This window comes from Lycium barbarum, chromosome 10 (assembly GCF_019175385.1).
Source record: "Lycium barbarum isolate Lr01 chromosome 10, ASM1917538v2, whole genome shotgun sequence".
Classification (NCBI taxonomy): domain Eukaryota; kingdom Viridiplantae; phylum Streptophyta; class Magnoliopsida; order Solanales; family Solanaceae; genus Lycium; species Lycium barbarum.
Genome location: NC_083346.1, coordinates 51,448,794 through 51,465,771, shown reverse-complemented (window position 1 = coordinate 51,465,771; position 16,978 = coordinate 51,448,794). Strand labels below are relative to the sequence as shown.

The window sequence follows — 16,978 nt, the reverse complement described above, 5'->3', positions numbered from 1 at the left end:
ACACCGGAGGCGTCACAATATACTACATAGCCATCTGATCCTTCTGGAAGTGGTAGCACTGGCGCTGAGGTCAACCTATTTTTCAACTCTTGGAAGCTACGCTCACAGGCATCACCCCACTGGAATTTAGACGACTTCTGGGTTAACTTTGTCAATGGGGCTGAAATAGATGAGAAGCCCTCTACAAATCTTCTATAGTATCCTGCTAACCCAAGGAAACTACGAACTTCTGTAGGCGTCGTAGGTCTTGGCCAAGTCATCACAGCTTCTATTTTCTGAGTGTCAACTCGAACACCATCATCTGAAATAACATGACCCAGGAATGCAACAGAATTAAGCCAAAACTCGCACTTCGAAAACTTTGCATACAATTCTCGATCTCGAAGAATGCCATGAACAATTCTTAGATGATCTGCATGTTCTGATTCTGTGCGAGAGTACACCAAAATATCGTCGATGAACACTATCACAAAAAGGTCCAAGAACAGCCTGAACACATTATTCATTAAATTCATGAACACTGCCGGGGCATTTGTCAATCCGAACGACATTACTCGAAACTCGTAGTGACCATATCTTGTCCTGAAGGCAGTCTTGGGAATATCTGCTTCCCTAATTCTCACCTGATGATAACCCGATCTCAGATCTATCTTGGAAAACCATTTAGCACCTTGCAACTGATCGAACAAGTCGTCAATTCTAGGAAGGGGATATCTGTTCTTCACCGTCACTTTGTTCAACTGCCTGTAGTCGATGCACATTCGTAGCGATGTCTTTCTTCCTTATGAACAAGACTGGTGCTCCCCATGGCGAGGAACTAGGCGTTATAAACCCCTTCTCAAGTAAATCCTTTAGCTGTGCTTTTAGCTCTTTCAGTTCTGCTGGAGCCATCCGATACGGAGGAATAGAAATAGGCTCGGTGTCTGGTAATACATCAATAGCAAAGTCGATCTCCCTTTCGGGAGGAAGGCCTGGTAACTCGTCGGGAAACACATCTGGGAATTCATTCACTACCGGGACAGACTGGAAAGTTGGCACTTCCACTTCCGTGTCATGAACCCGAACTAGATGACAAATATAACCCTTGGCTATCATCTTTCTCGCCTTAAGGTAGGAAATAAACCTACCCTTTGGGGAAATTGTATTACCTTTCCACTCGAGTATGGGCTCTCCCGAAAATTGGAATCGAACTACCTTTGTCCAGCAACAAACATTAGCATAGCATGATGCCAACCAGTCCATACCCATAATTACGTCAAAATCTATCATCTCAAGTTCAATTAGATCAGCCCTTGTCTGACGATCACCTATAATGACTACACAGTCCTTATATACTTGCGTCGCTATTACAGGATCACCAACCGGAGTGAATACCTCGAAAGGTTTAATCGGCTCGGGTCTCATCCCAACACAATCAGCGATATACGGAGTAATATATGAGAAGGTATAACCCGGATCAATCAGAGCATATACATCACAGGAAAATATAGTCAAGGTACCTATGATAACATCTGGGAAGACTCAAGATCCTGTCGCCCAGCTAGAGCATACACACGGGGCTGAACAGTACCTGAAGTAGATGCTCCCCCTCTACCTCTGCCTCTACCTGCTGTAGTCTGAGGAGTCTGTGTTGTCGGGCGTGCTGAAGAAGAACCCGCTGCTGAACCTGTAGGCTGAGTCCCAGCTCTATCTCTTGCTGAGGGGCAATCTCTCATCATGTGACCGACTTACCCGCAAGCATAACAAGCATCCGAACCCTGACGACACTGTCCGGAATGTAATTTGCCACACTGGCTACACCGCGGCACTGGAGGTCTCCTCTGGCTAAAGTCTCCCCTGGACTGCGAATCTGAGGCCCTCGAACTCTGCCCCTGGCCTGACTGAGTAGAATGATCAACCCTCCTATATGAGAATCTAGGAGGTGCACTAGTCACTGACTGACCTGAGTGCCTAGAATATGTCTGTCTCGGTCCCCCTCGGTACTCACTGCTCTCCCCCATAGATCTATCCCTCTTACCTTGTCTTCTGTCACCCTCACGATCACTTCTCTGCTGTCGTTGTCGTTCCTCGAGATTCTGAGCATGGGCCTGTATCCAGGAAATATCCATCCCGTCTTGCAAAGAGGCTGTCAGGCAATCTCTGAACAAGTGTGGTCCTAAACCACTCACAAATCTATAGACTCGGTCCCCCATGTCAGCCACCATAGTCGGAGCATACCGGGCCAATGAGTTGAATTGCATACTATACTCTCGGGCACTCATGCTTCCTTGTTTCAAATTCAAGAACCTGTCCGCTCGAGCTCGGCGGACTTCAGGTGGCAAGTAGTGACGAATAAAGGCATCTACAAACTTTTGCCACACGGGAGGTGGTGCATTCTCCCCTTTTGTTATCACCCAATTCTTATACCATAGTACCGCCACGTCGCGAAGTCTATATGAGGCCAACTCTACAGATTCAGTCTCAGAAGCATGCATAAATGTTAACGTCCTCAGCATCTCATCAATAAAACCTTGAGGGTCCTCATCCGGCCTCCACCCGAAAAATTCTGGGGGATTTAGAGTAAGGAAATCACGGGCTCTTGTACTAGCCGAACGATCACTTGGGCCCACATTCTGTCGTTGTGCCTGAGTGGCAACCAACTGTGTCAATAATTGTATAGCCTCGGACACTTGTTGACCCGAAGCACCCGGTGGAGGAATCGGAGCTGAGGCTCCTCTCTGCTCTTCTACATTGGGCACGGCCTCACTTTGCGATTCACTTTCCTCTACCCCCGCCGGAGACTCCCTTTCTGCCCACTTCTTCGTCGTAGCTTTGCCTTTCTGGGCAGCTGTAGCTTTTCCTTTCGGCGGCATTTTTCTGAAACCATAACGCACTTTTAGGGATGATATAATCCTAGACATGGCTCTATCGCACGATTCATGAGAAGAAGGATGGTCATTTTCCTAAATGCCCTGTAGCCTCTTGTTTATTAGCGTGGCGCGCAACACACCATAAACAAGACTCTACTAGACACGGCTCATAGACACTTCCTAGGGCGAACTGCTCTGATACCACTTCTGTCATGACCCAGCTAGGGGCCACGACGGGTACCCGGAGCTAGTTACCGAGCACCGCTCACTCTACCGCTTATCTTCCTCATTTAATACTCTTTTATCAATTTTTCATACCAATTGTAGGAAAATCATATTTAATAAAAATATAAATACTTTATATACATTTGCCCCTTGGCCATCAAAATAATATACATACATGTGAAAACATCTTGTGAGACCATCTAACCCACACTGCGTATCTACGAGCCTCTACTAACATAATGAATACATGGACGGAACAAGACTCCGTCATGCCCAAAATATGCATATATGAATGTACATCAAAAGAATAGTCATAAGCACCTCCGAACAATGGAGTGCTATCTATCAGCTGACAGCTACTGAGGACCTGGGCCAAGCTCTCCTCCCTGTCTACCTGTGGGCATGAACACAGCGTCCGAAGAAAGGACGTCATTACGAATATTGTACCGAGTATGAGAGGCGTACATAATGAAAGGAAACATCAGTAATATGGGAATAACATCAACATGAGACATATGGATTTGACTGATAATCATAAATGAAGTAATGCATGCTATCTTACTCATACTCATCATCATAACATGTATGCATCATATGCAAGCTGCCCGTCCATGTCGGAACGGTGTGATAATCAATAATATTAGCCCGCGTCCAGGCCTCCCGCGTCCGGGGTACCATCTCATGCCGCCCACTAGTGGTGTCTGCCCACGCCCGTAGGTCGTGGTGTATCCGTATCGCCGCCCGCCGAAGCGGAGTCTGCCCGGCCAACTAGGCCCGGTGTGAAATGCTCATGACATGCTCAATGTAAATGCTCATCGTAACATGCTTATCATAAAATACTTATCTTATCATAATGCGTATATTTGACTCATGATCAACTTTACTCTATCGGGGTGACGTAAGGTCGTGATCCCCCGATTACATTATGGAACCGTCATGGACATTCTGCCTCACCTTGAAAGGACTAGTACATAAGGTGAGTGTGGGCAAGGAATAACATCATCATCATTCTAGTGTCATCATATCGTATAACTCATCTCATATAGACATTCATAAGTATAAGATTTTAACTTCATAGAATGTAAGAACTCATGAAAGAAATAGGGATTCAAGTTAAAAGATTCATGCCTTTAGAAGGAAGGACTAGCCTCACATACCTTGGTCGCTTAGCTAAGATATTGCTCACTTGTTCTCCGTCGACATCACGTCGTTACCTTCATAAGAGAATTCGTATCAACATTAGTGAGCTAACTATAAGAACGCGTCGCTAATTCTAGGAGAAGCCGGACAACGCTTCCTTCGCTCATACTAATTTTCTTGCATTCTATATCAACTCCCAATATTCATAATATTATTCGCAATATCATGATCGACAATCGTCATTTACGTACATTTGGCAAAATCCACCATTTTCCTCCAATTTTCCTTTATTTCTACTTCTAGCTCATCCTTGCGTTTTCATGCATTTAATGCTTGTTTCATGATAAGAACATCATTTATAACGTATCTGTATTCACAACACTTCAATATTCATAGTTCAATTCCACTATCATTCATTTATGTCACTATTCACTCAATAATGACCCATTTCTATGTTCTTCTACATTTCAAGTGTCTAAGCTTTCCAATACTTCAAACTACGTGGAATAATCATAAAACTTACCTTGGATGATGGTTGAACAATCCTTAAGTTGAAATACTTCACTTAGCCAAAACCCTAGTCCCACCTTCTTGGGAATTTCTTCACTTAGATGACCCTTTATTGAGTTCTTACCCTTGATTCCATGAAATTAGTGTTGTTGGTCTTGATATTTCCTTTAATTCTCTTGAATTCTTGTGGAGGAATTATTTGGAGAGTTCTAGAATGTCTCTTGAGTTGTTGGATGAATAATGAAGTAATATGAAGCCTAAGTCCCTTTTTAAAATCACAAAATCTGATCTTTAATGAATTCTTGTCGGGGTGAACAGTGGTCGTAAACCACCATATACGGGTATTTTGATTTACGGTCCGTCCACTGTGGTCGTTTTTAAGCATTCCAAAAACAGAAAGTTTGGCTGGGGATTATGGCGATTTACGACTGAGGTTTACGGTCCGTAAACCAGTTTACGGGCCGTCCTCCAAGTCGTGTTTAACCATTTCAAAGACAGAAAGTTTTGGCTGATGGACATGGTAGTTTACGACCTGGTTTACGGTCCGTAAACCAGTTTACGGGTCGTAAACTGTCGTATTTAACCATATTCAACATTTACAGAAAGTTGAGATTTTTGACAAGCTGGAGGACGACTGTACTATACGGTCCGTAAATCACTTTACGGGTCGTATAGTGCCATATACGACCACTGTGCTGAAAAATTTTCCGCGACTTTCTTATTTCCAAAAATTCTTAATTAGCCATTCCCGACTTAATAAAACATCATTCACTCAATTTTTCATCATTCCACTCATCATACAAGTACGGCGAAATTTCCGAGGTGTAACAGCTTCATAATTACTAGATAAAAAAAAAAGAACTCACGACAGACAACCAATAAAACCAACATTTGAACCAGAATCTTAAGTTCTCCTTTAATATCCCAAAGATTGTGGATCCTGTATTAATGTTTTCTTTCAGATTTCAACCAAGGTGATAGGGAAAGAGAGGAATCAAATAGCACTTTGGGCGGCGATCAAGATCACATTGCTGGACACTTTAGCACACAAGGAAAAGGTCAACTAGGTTCCACATACACATAAGCATGGATTAACGGATCTGTCACATGTGTTTATACGCGCAAATGTAGTCAAAACAAGTATGATTAAGCTTTTAAGACATCTAGGTATATCAATCATAGCACACCACAGCCCAATACATACTCGAAATCAGTCAATACTCTTTTCACAGGGACAAGACTTGTATATATTTTGTCATGACCAATCAACATTTACGTTCGCACAGATTAACTAGACCAGCTTCTGTTAGGAAGCTAAGCTAAGGCTAACATGAGATCGGGTCGAAAAGGCGTAACTATTAACCGACATGTATTCTAAACCAAAATACCATATAACCAAGTAAAACTGAAAAACTACACTAAACCAAAATAAGACATAAACATACAGATGCCGTTAACTATTAAATGGAGACTTAAACCGAATTAAGACACGTACATATAAACATTATTAATTACTAAATCGACACGAGGTTAAATAAAACATGAACATGCATAATACTACAAAGATGCCAGACTGAAATTCAATCAGCTAAAACAACAACATACACGAACACATCAAAACTTTAGAGTCGAAATAAAAAAAACACACTGACCTTTTGTGGGTGCAGTGAACGGGGCATCGAGGTCTCGAATCTGTCCTCGAATGTCAATATCCCCAAGCTTGTAATACTCGGATTCAAAAAAAGATAATAATAGAGTCAAAGAGAGTGAAAATGTTTTGTATTTTCCGATCATCCTCTAGAAACAAAGTGAGACTCTCCTTTATAGCAGATGAAAACTAGAGTTTTTGTTTTTTGGGCGGGATGTTGAAACTTGGGTTTTCAAAAACCAGTCAAAGGAAAGGATCCGTTGAGATCCAAACAGATCTTCACGTGACTTGGTTGCAGATTCTTGTCCAAAAAAAAACCATTTTTTCTCTGTTCTTTCAAGATTGTTCCGTCTTGGAGTGAGAAGAGGAAACTCTTTTCCATTTCAATGACATAACACAGACGTGAGGACAAATTTTATGTGGAAATGGAAGGACAGAACTGTGATGATGAAAGGGAGTGGAGCAGTTCGTCAAAAATGGAAGGGAGGAAGGAGAGAGAGGGATGAGAGAGAAGATGAGGGTCGGCGTCTGTTTGGTTGAAGGGGATTAGGGCAGATGGTGAAGTATTATGCGTTGGGCCGGACGGGTCAAGGGCTTTGATGGGCTGGATCGGGTAGAGTTGTTAAGGGTTGTTTGGGGTTGGGCTAGTCGGGTATAAAGAGTGGGTGTGGGTTGATGAGTTGATTAGTGTATGGGCTGGACTTTTGGGCCATTAATTGGCTCAATTTGTTCCGAATTGCCTGCCCTTTTTCTTCCCTTAATTTAATTCCCTTTTGGGCTTCTCAGTAGTTAACTTCTATAACTTCTACGTGATTAAATTATAAATTATGTGATGACAATTAGTGATTAGTATGTAGAAAAAAATAACGATTTAATAAAGTGTCTGACTTATAATTAATTTAACGAGTATAAAAATCCGAAAATAATGATGGCGGACCATTTTGAAATTTGTAATAAAGTAATGCTAGTAATGTCGATATTAAGAATAGTAGCAATAAAAATAATAGTGAAAATAAAGTGTTTAGCTCGTTAATAAATTTAGAAGCCCAAGAAAATAAATTGGAAAGGAGGGATAAAATTGGGTGTCAACATAGGTTCCTTGATTTTCTTAGCTTACAATAATGACAACATTCACAAACATCGGGTTTTATAGCAAAGTTTGACGTTTAAGAGCTTTGAGACATGATTTTTGGTTGGGGGGGGGGGGGGGGGGGGCTTAAAGTATGTTGAAAGAGTGAAAATGGAGGAGGTGAAGAAGAGTAACTTGAAAAAATGAAGCTAGAAGGGGTTTTATTAAACATCTATTGCGCACTAATTTAGTGCGCAATATGACTAAACTGTAAAATTGTAGTTTGGTCCTATTAGTGCGCAAAAGGTACTTCTGTCACTTTTTTTTTACTAGGTTATTTTGATACCTTTTGTCACTTTTTGGTTCATTTAATTTGCAGACTCATAGCTTTGACGGAAAAGGGTCAATTTTGCCCCTAAACTATTTGCATTTGTCCCTGAATATACTCTGCTTCTTAGAATAAGATTTGTATTATGAATATACTCTCCTTATTATAATGGAACTTGTATTACGTAATTATAGGTTAATCCTACCTGATAGTGTAGCTATATATTCTGTACATGTAACATTTTGTAATTCATTTAATGAAATTCAGAAAACCTATAAACTAGGTCTATCAGCAAGCAGCCATTTGGTCTACGATATATGCTCTCTACAATAATGAACTCATCCAGACAAAGAAAACAATGAAGAGTAAGGTTTTTACATATTCAGCCTAGAGGTAGGTTTTTACATATTCAGCCTAGATGATCAATTGATTATTTGTTGCCAAAAGTGAAATCAGACAATGTAATCTCAACTTGATGCTCATCAGGATGGAGACGACGTTACGCAGACGTGGAGGCATGCAGGATTTCTCCCTCCTGATTATTATTTCTTCCACGGGAAGAAGTCGATATTTCATTAGCCCAGCCTTCATTTTCGACATTAGATGTTCGAGGAGATGTTTAAACACTGTCTTCATTATATTGTGGGTAACCACGTAATAAGTGAACCGGGGAACTACCATGCAATGGGGTGGCCGGTCTGCAGGTGATAGGGGTGGTGTTTCCTGACAGACGGCCATGTTTCACTCGTTTTTTCGCCGTATTGTGCCAGCTTGTAAGAGTTGTTGCCACATTATCACCAAAGATGATAGGCTTCATTGATGAACCCATCTACAAATTTCACCATTTATATATATGAGTATTCATGCTTTTACTAATTAAAACTGATAGACTATGTAATAGTCTATGTAAATATTATAAATATTCTCTTCCTTATGTATAGTAATTAGGTCCTATAATTTAGCCTAGTATCATTCTGATAGGAGATACCTACTTTGTATATAATGACTTTCATACATCAATACAAATCACGGATTGATTTCCTACAAAAACTTTGTTAGGGTAATCATTTGTAGAAGATTTTCAAAAAAAAATAATGTTTTAGAGTACCTGTGTAACCAAGGCATAAAAAGGGAGAGTCACATAGCTGCGATGGACCTGGATGATCACCCTGAAACAAGGAAGTAAAACGATCAATACAAAAATATGCATCTTGTGGAAGGAAAACTTTAATTTGTTTTTCTTGTTAAATATCCATGATGTTTGTCGTTTTTCGAGTACTTGATTGAACAATTATTGTAACATATTTCTTGGAAATTCAAGTTTTAGGAAGGGCAAATATAATGGTAATTCATTGAATATCCTTCCTGAACCCTCTAGGAAGGAAGAATATATATGTATGTCAAACTTTGTGAGCATAATATGGATATGGCAATTCAAAGTGTGTTTTAGTGAAACTCACCCCATGGTTAGCCTTATGGCTAGGTCTGCAGCATTTTTATGAAAGCAAGATGGAAAACCAAATTTCCACAGCAAAGTTAAAGGAAAATAAAAAAGGTTCAGGACAGTGCATTGAAATTTCAATCCAAAAGAAAAAAGGAAAATGGAAATCCAACTCCTTACCCAACTCCAAGCAAAGAAAGCAACTTGAAACGCATTCTGAAAATTAAAACCAAAAATCATTATGGAATTCCAAGCTAAGAGTTTTTACAAATATCATTCTTTTAAGTTAAAAAAAAAAAAAAAACAATATATATGTGAAAAGTGGGAAAAAAATTAAAGGTACCTGAAAGAGCACAAAGTCAATCAAGAAAAGAACAAAGCCAGGGCGATTAAACCAGAAAAAATGGTCACCTATCTCCACCAATGGTACACCTTTCACTATGTCTCCCCTTTCTGATATCCTTACCCCCATTTCTGTTATGATCATTTGAAGTTTTGTACCAACCAGTAATATTATCTGCATTTTAATGTTTTCCAATTTTATGTTAGAAAAATTTAAATTTTCGTCAATAAGACACCTATTAATTAAATGAATGAATGACGTACTATGAGTGGGACAAATGGAACCCAAAGGTAAGAGTACAGTCCTGTCCATAAAGAGGAACAAGTTTCATTTAGTTTCAATTGGATATGGTTACTTTAAGTAATTAATTCTAACACATAATTTCAATTACAAGATAGTCTACGTACCATCGGTAGTGGTTAGAAAATATAGGACTGAGAAGAGCCATAATGCTGGACTGCAACATAAATGATGTTAATTATCATAGAATCAATAAAAAAGGTTCTGAAAAAGTGGGAGAGGAAAAAAATGATGTACACCTTATTCCCACAACGACTTTGAAATCTTTTTCAACTGCTCTATTTATGTATATTTGAAAATCAAAATTCTCTTGATTCTGAGCACTAAACTTAATACAATATATTACATACACTGATAAGGTGTTATTGGGGGGGGGGGGGGGTGGTGGTGGTTTGTAAGGGGTGTGATTAGGCAAATTTACAAAACGAATTTTTTTCTTTTTTAATAATATCCAATCATTATAGTAGAATTTTGTATTGGATAGTGACTTACCATCATGAACCCATGTCTAAGGGTTAAATAGTCAACTTTTGCAACTGATGAGAAGAATTGCCTGAAGAAACAAACCTGTAAATATAACCCCCGAAAATATGAGTTCAGTGAAACCTTACACAATAGTAATTCACAAATTGAAAATTAGTTTATGTCTATCCGTTGATGATGTAAAAAATACTTACACATTCATATTATTTATAAATAATTATTAGTAAATCTTTATGATAAGTATTAATTATTAATAATCTAAAATGATAATCATTGTTTAAACTATATAGACAATGTAAATACATACGGCCAATATATATAAATTAAATAAATTCATATAATCTTTCATTTCCACTTCAAAACTGAAGAGAGAAGTGGGGGAGAGGGGGTGACTCACTATCCAGACCAACACCGGCGATTTGCTCCAGAAATGCAAATGCCTACGTCCAAATGATGTCTCTCTTGCAAATCTAAATCTCTAAGGATCTGCAACAATCAAATACTAACAATAAAAGTCTGAACATATTAATAATAATAATAATAATAATTGGAGTAATAAGTACTCCTTCCATTAACTTTTATTTGTCCACTAAGGACTTTACACACCCCTTAAGAAATAATAAATGAAGTGTATAATTATCATGATATCCATATTAATTGGTTTATAATTTTAATGGACTTGAAAAATGATTTGAAATGAGTAACTAATATTATGAATAAAATAAAAAAAATTATTTTTTCTTAATATGTTAAATATGATAAGTAAAAATAAAAAAAAATATTTTTTAAATATTAGATAAGTAAAAGTGAATGGAGAAATTATGACATATGTCGGTCAAGTAGAATTAGTTGTCAAACTTTTTGTTTGGTATGCACTATGCACTGCTGTCTGAATTTAGTATCAAAAGATACTGTAGTTCCCTACCCACATTATTATACAATAGCATTTGGGGTCCAAAAAGAAAAGCAAACAGCAACGGACAAGTATAAATCTTTTTGTTATATGTATGTCACATCAACTTTCAGCGTTGTCTTTCTGTAGCAAGATTGAAATGTTTCTGGACCTATTTAAAATAGGATTTAATTCATATCTACGGAACATATATATAAATGAATTCTCACTATCAATGGAATTTTACATGTTATGGAAGGCTACCTTAGGTATAAAATATACTCTCTTTGTCCTAATTTAAATTACATTCTTTCATTTTTAGTCAATATCAACAAAAATTATTTTTCTATATTTAATAATAATTTAATTTTGAATTTTTTTATTATTTCCTTAATAATATTATTTAAACCATATAAATGTCAATAACTTATTTTAGACTAAAAGTTGCAAAAGCCTTTTTTAAAAAAAAAAACTCCGTGTCCATTCGAACATCTTCACATTAATTGGGGTAGAGCGGAGGGAGTACAACCTTAGACACTAGAGAAATAAAAGAGTATACACAATAGTAAAGCGGGGTGTATAGGTAGGGGCGGATCAACACCATTGGGTGTGGGTTGGCGGGAACCCACAACTTTTATCCGAACCTTATATTTATAATGCGAAACCCGTCAAATATATAAGAAATTTGAGCTGAGAACCCAGTAACAACAAACCCTCCTAGCTGGGAATCCATAAGCTTCAAATCCTGGATCCGCCTCTGTGTATAGGGTGAAGTATTGAGTTTTATTCAAATTCATGTATACATACCATTGTTGAATTGGTACTCAATTACTTTTGTTTCATCCTCCCAGGCCCTCCATTTTCTCATCTGCAAATTCAGATAGAAAATTACTAACCATTAACCAAAGAAGAAAAAAAAATCATATAAATTGTCACGTAGGGGTCATGTAAAACTTAAATAACTCGCCTCTCAAAATAGTCAAAACAAATCATATGCTAAAGAATCGGTAACCTAGAAAATGTTGTCGTGCATGTATAAAATGAAAAAGAGTTACTACAACGCTTTTTTTTATTTTTTTATTTTTTCACTGAGAAATGCGGATAAATACCTTTAGCCTGCCGAAAGCAAAAGTTGCTATACAGTATAATAAATGAGCAACTGCCAACACAAAGATGAAGATATGGAGCTGGTGAATTGCATATGAAGATGCAAATTGGACTTTTCCCTGCATTTTTCAAACCCTCAAAAAATTACTTAAAAGTTACAAGAAAGGTAGAAAAAATGAAGTAGTTCCAAAGTATACCTTTGCTAGACATGGGTCATCATACTTAGATTTTTCATCTTCATCTGTCTTACAAGGATGCCACGAATAACCAACACTCTTTGGTACGCATAAGTTAGAAACTGGGTCTTGCACCACTGTCAACAACAGTGATATGAATCCCAACAACATAAGTTCTGTTCCACATATATATACATTACACAAAAAAGTATCAGCATATTATTAAGCTAGAAAACTATGAAGTCACAATTTTCATAAGAAATTAAAACAAGGTTAAACTTTATTTTTTACCTGCTTTGATCTTTTCAAGTGCTTCGTGTAGAGGCTTTTTGTGCTTTTTCAACAACCACTGCAAATAAAAATATCCATAATGAAAATGGTCCCAACAAACACTTCTCATCTTTATGTCACCAGTGGTAGTTATAGTTACAGCAATCATTCATCAATCTAGAATATACAGTATTTTCTTCATTCCAGGCAGAAAACCAATTCAAAGAACTAAAGGCAGTAACAATTAACACTTAAAGGTTTCATTCCTTATGTAATAATTAAACCGTGAAGCAGTTTAATCTTACAAAACTAGAACTGAACCCCGCAAAAAGAAAACGAAAATTCATAAGTAATTATATATGAGATACCTCTCCAAGGTGATGAATAATTTGTTCAATGAAAATGGAAATAGCGAGCAAGATGAAGCAAACCACGGCAACCGCCCAAGTGGGGGTTGCCTGCATCGACCGTTCTTTAGCCATCAATTAATCTAAAATAATGGAAGTGCTAAAGGATTTTCTTGTTTCTTCCTTTAAAATGGTGGAAGTGTCACTAGTTTGTTATATAAATGAATGGTTATGAAAAGAAATTGGATCATATATATATATATATATATATGGGTAAGAAGGGGATAAGAACATGGTAAAGAGGAAGGAAATGTCAAATGAACATGGAAGGCTTGTCAAAGTTGCAAGTTTCAAACCTTAAGTCAATTATGACAGCGTAATATTTGCTGCAGAGTCGCATAATAATACAGAAAGGGTCGTATTTAAAAGGTAAGTTGAAAAGTATTTGCATGGTAGAATTAATTTCTCTAAGCAATCAAGGACCCCACTGCTTAAGTCTTATTCTTAAGTTTTTGACAATTGACGCATCTTTTGTATATTTTTTCTACACATCGTCTAAAATATAATTCGGTGTTCTATAATTTTGTGTGTTTGCTGGTAATTTACATTAGATTTTCTCCCATAACATTGGAATAGATACAAGGAAAAAGACAAATAGCTAGCACAATAATGCAATATGTCGTTCACCATATTAATGAATATATGTATGTTGTATTTTAGATCCTGACTTTCCACTAGTAGTATTCTATTTTTGTTAGACAAGGTTAAAATTGGAATTAAACAAAATTTTCAGGATAAAAAATAAGTTTGTATTAATCAGTTTGTCCCAATACTAAGTGAAAATTAGTTTGGTTTTATACGACATCAGGATATAGATAAATGAAGAGGAAGAGTATATAGAGCACTAATGATTGGATGTATAATTTGTACATACATATATAAACGTGTCATGTTTATGTAGTATTTCTTTTATCTGACATTTTCAAATTCTTTTTGAAGCAGACTTTTTTTCCCTAACTTTTTGAAGGAGACTGCGGTAGATTGTAGGCGGAAAGGTTCGCAATAAGAGAAATAGAGTCTGTTTGGATGGACTTATGTCTATTTTTAAGTTAAAAAAATAAGTTGGGTAGTTTAACTTATTTTTTTTAGCTTATAAGCTGCTTTAGATAAGCTAAGTCAAATGGGCTCAATTATTTTTTTAGCTTATTTTAAGCACAAAATGACTTTAAGTTGGTCAGTCAAACACTCAAAAAAGCTAAAAACAGCTTATAATCAATTTATAAGTCAATCCAAACGGGCACATAGTAAAAGAATCAATGTTCAGAAAAATTGTAATTGTAAAATGAAATTTTAGAAAATAAAGCAAAGACTGAATTGGACATGCAATTAGCGAAAAGTGGATATGACCATTTGACTCTATATCGAAGCTAACCAAGAACGCAACTTTTTTGTGTTTTTTGAAAAATAAAGGCCATGAGGGCTAGTTTTATTTATTTTAAATTAAGTCATCTGTACAGAAAGGAAAAGTGGAAAGGCGACATAGCCTAGAATAGCAATCCCACAAAATTAAGAACCCTAATTTAGAAAGCCCAAAAGAACTCTGTGAATCCCAAACTTGGATTGCCATGTTCACTCCAGTTGGTATGTGGTAGCTGTCGATTTTAACTTTGTAGCTGAGAATCGTAGCTCGATGTTGAAGACCATCTTGAAATCGTAGATCAAGTGTGTCACAACCCAAACCGATTGAGCCGTGACGGGAGTCTGACCTCTAGTGACCAAACACCCCTAGAAACGTATCTGAAACATACTGAACATCAAAAGCCCATAAATGGCATAAACTGATCTCATAAGAGAGAAACATCAGAACTCTGTACAATCTGCATATATATATACACGACATACGGAAGAACCATGCAAGCCAGCTAGGCTGCTACATATACTATACACAAAAGAATAGAAGCCGACAAGGCTACATCATCTGACTACTACATACAAGTGTCTACAGACCTCTACTGGAATAAAAGCTGCAGAAAGGATGGGACAGGGCCCCGTCATACCCATATGTATACACATCCAAAAGGGGGCATACTAAAACTGACTGTAGCTCCGGATCAAATGGAGCGTACTGACCACTGCTAGATCTAGAGGTCCTACTGAGCTGGACCACCTGTCTGTCTCCCTGTACTTGGGGGCATGAACGCAGCCCCCCGAGCAACGGGGAGTTAGTACTGATAATGTACCGAGTATGTAAGGCATAAGAACAACATATATACATAAGAGTCATGGATAAGATCTGAACTCATAACTGAAATGACTGACTGCATGTACTTGTATGAACTAGTATCTGCCTAAATCTACGTCACTGATAATGCCTCTGTGGGCACATAATATGCATGCTCATAACTATCAATGATGGTCGTGCATCTATATGAGTGCGTATATAACGCCTGTAAGCCTCTATGGCATCTCGTCATATCATATTGGCTCCTCTGTGGCCATAATCAATATCATCATAGTAGTAATGCGTATATAACGTCTATATCTCTTCTCATACTTTACATATATCTAATATTCGCGTATATAACGCCTGATATGTGTGCATATATAACGCCTAATATGTAATGGGTCAATGTACATAAATATATAATGAATGTAATGCATGACTAAGCTGTATGCACAGAACTGGCTACATAAGACTGGACCCATGAATAGAAGGATTACTCATAAATGGGGTACATGAACATCAAAGACTGAAGTACTTCTAATGCTTCTAAGAGTAGAGTAATATGGAAGCTTGCTTACTCGCTTGTTGGATCATATCATAGGATCATGCCAAAAGAAGAAAGGAATGACCTTAACATACCTTGGAGTATCTCCAATCGCCCAACCTCTACCTCTTGAACTTGTAAATCTATAATTAAGGTAACATAGGGCTTAATTAGGCTATTTACTTCTCTTACTAACCATCCTCAAATGCGTATAAAGCTCAACGAACTATAGACAATAATTTCCATTGTAAGCTTACCACTCTCTAACTTCTCATTCGATCCCACATCAACTACAATACTCACATCAACAATGACAACACACACATATATATATCAAAATATACGTAAATCCGTTTCCAATCATCTCTTAAAATAACCCTATATCACTACATTGCTCTTCATCAACTCAACACTTCCACAATTACCTTCTCTTGACTTAACATCACTAAAACTCTTGATAACCAACTTAAATATAAGGGTAGAAATCATTTACATACCTTGAGGGGTCAAGAATCCCAAGAATCACTTCAACTTCAACTTCAACTCCCTAAACTCCACAACTTGAAGAAACCCTAGAAGCAACCTTCTTCTTCACTATCTCGGGTTTACGGGGTCTGGGTCTTGTCAAATCTTCACTAACATGATGGAAAATATTGGGAGAGAATATATTAGGGTTTTCTGATTTGGAGAGGAGGAAAAATATGAAATAGGTTCGTGGACCACCTATTTATACTTGGAAGCTAAAAAGGCTACAACGTCCGGTTCGACGAGCGGGCCAACGGCCCGTCGACTTGCCCGTCGACATGCGCCTGTAGATGCAAGGCTGCGGGATCCTGTCGACGATGACTGGTGTCCTGCATATTTTCTAATTCAGTTCAGATCACGTCGATCCGATTCGTTCAACTTCTAACTCTATAAATTGCCAGGATTATTTGCTGGTACCCTCGTACACGGGGTAAGACACTTTCTACCTCCAAACTCGAGCTCAGGTCTCTATTCCAAGGGCGTTCCCGACTCGGAAACCATAGGTTCTACCACTACGAACACGAGGGGTGTAACATTCTCTCCCCATTAGGAACATT

The 16,978-nt window shown here is 37.7% G+C and overlaps 1 pseudogene; it reads right to left on the bottom strand.

Annotated features, from left to right (window-relative positions):
• Positions 1-8,055: 8,055 nt before the first annotated feature.
• LOC132615355 (MLO-like protein 6) lies at positions 8,056-13,480 on the bottom strand (annotated as a pseudogene).
• Between the last annotated feature and the right edge of the window lie 3,498 nt (positions 13,481-16,978).